The following is a 2,386-nucleotide window of genomic DNA, read 5'->3' as shown; positions in this document are numbered from 1 at the left end:
CTGTCGTCCCACACATGTGACGTCTGTCACATCAAATGTGATGTCTGTAGTGGTCACTGGTCTGTAGTCTGTAACCTCTTTCGACGGAAAGATGATAGAAAGAGAGATTCCGATGCTCTAAGGGAACGCGTGAAACAAGGACAGCAGACTCAGCGCGACCAACTTGCCAACGTTAAATAATTTTACTCTTCACAGTTGGTGAACCTGCCCCCCAGCGGCTGTCGGCGAGCAAAAGTGGGCGTGGTTTAGCTGAACTGCACACACCATGTTATCCCTTCCACCATGACATCGACGGACACTGCCCGACCGACCAGCCCCGACACCGCAAATTGACAACTGTGGCAACCGTGCGTGCGCGAGAGAGATGGACCAAGATGGCCGTCGATGATCTAGGGACATGCCCAGCCCGCTCGTTGCTTACCGGGTTACTAGAGGCCTAGTAACAGGATCCTGCAGCCGAGAACACAGACTTTTGCATAAAGGCGAATTCACACCTTGACCGAAAAGCGGAAAACAGAAAAGCAGAAGCCAATCAGAACTGGCGTCAGTGTTGCCATTAGGGACGCTTTTTCGCGCATGCGCATTACAGTCGACAGTTTAGGCTAGGGCTGTAACATGCATGCGTACAATAAACGTTTTGGCGGGCTGACGCTGAGGCTGAGCGCGGGCTCTAGGTTAAGATAGGATTAAGTATGATTATTATATGGTAAGTATGTTATATTATATTATTATTTATTATTAAATATTTAATATGGATACACAAAATAAAAAGGGAGTCATTAAAAAGCATGCTCGTAATTTTCAAAATAGTTGGTTACATGAAAGTATTTTTAAAGGTTGGTTGGCTCCTGATATTAATAATAATAATAAAGCATTGTGTATTTTGTGCAATACCACAATAAGATGTTGCAGAGCAGATTTAGTGCGACACTCACAAAGGGCCAAACACATAGAAATGGTTAATAAACTAGATGAAAGCCTCAATAAAAATAATCAAATGTTAATTAATAATCAAATGTCTCATAGTGATAGCATAAAGCGTGCAGAAATAAAATTAGCTTCATTTTTTGCAGAGCATAATATTGCTCTTCATACCACAGATCACTTACTTCCTTTGATACAAAGTATTTTTAAAGATTCTGTAATTGCACAGGATATTTCTCTAGGCCGATCTAAATGCACTGCCGTTATTAAAAATGTAATCGCAAAGCGTGAAACTGAAAAACTTGTAGAAAATCTCACAAAATATAGATTCTCAATTTTAATAGACGAAAGTACAGATATTGGTGAAACAAAATTAATGTGCATTCTTATACAATTTTGGTCACAAAAAGAAAAAATTGTTAAAACTCAATTGTTAGAATTGGCTTCATTAGACGCTAAAAATTGCTCTGCGAATAAGCTTTTTGAAAAATTTAAAGATGTTTTAAATAGTAAAGATATCCCTATAACAAATGTTGTTGGAATGGCAAGCGACAATGCATCAGTGATGATAGGATGCAATAATTCATTTTTCTCGCGTTTGCAATTAGAGTCACCGGGTGTAGTTTTATTAAATTGTATTTGCCATTCTTCCGCGATAATAGCCAGTAAAGCCTGCGAAAAATTACCGGATTCTTGTGAAAACTTAATTAGAGGAATTGCAACTTATATATCAGGTAGTGCAAAGAGGTGTGCAATTTTAACAGAATTCCAAGAATTTTTTCAAGTAGAGAAACAAAAAATTTTAAGATTATGTAACACACGATGGCTCGTTTTACATCAATGCGTGAATAGAATTCTTGATCAATGGGAAGTTTTAAAAAGTTATTTTATTTTAGCAACAGTTGAAGATAAATCAAAATCTGCGGAAGTAATTTTAACACAATTAAATGATAATGTTATTAAATCATATTTGCTCTTTTTAAGATATTCTTTAAATTATTTTAATAGATTCAATGCCCTTTTTCAATCACGCAACACTTTAATTCATAAATTACATAAAAATAGTCAACAACTTATTAAACAAATAGCACTGAATTTTATAACTCCTGAGGCTTTGGAAAACATCGCTTTATTAACCATAAATGATGAAAATGATGACCAATATCTGAATCATATACAATTAGGGTCCGAATGTGAAGAACTCTTAACAGTCTTATCGTTAGAATGCGCACGGGAAATTAAATTAAAATGTTTAAATTTTTATAAAACGGCTGTCCGCGAAATGATGAAACGTTTACCGTATAAAGACACTTTTTTTGAACATTTGTCATTTTTAGATCCCACAATAGCTTTATTTCATGAAGGTAGAAATAAAATAAAAAATTTAACTTGTATTGCCTCGCATATAGGTCGTATAGATGTAGCGAAAGTAGAATATGAATGGACAATTTTACCTACAATT

The sequence above is a fragment of the Wasmannia auropunctata genome, unplaced genomic scaffold, assembly GCF_000956235.1.
Source record: "Wasmannia auropunctata unplaced genomic scaffold, wasmannia.A_1.0 LD335985.1, whole genome shotgun sequence".
NCBI classification, from domain to species: domain Eukaryota; kingdom Metazoa; phylum Arthropoda; class Insecta; order Hymenoptera; family Formicidae; genus Wasmannia; species Wasmannia auropunctata.
The sequence above is the reverse complement of the archived record's forward strand: the minus strand, read 5'-3'. Positions refer to the sequence as shown.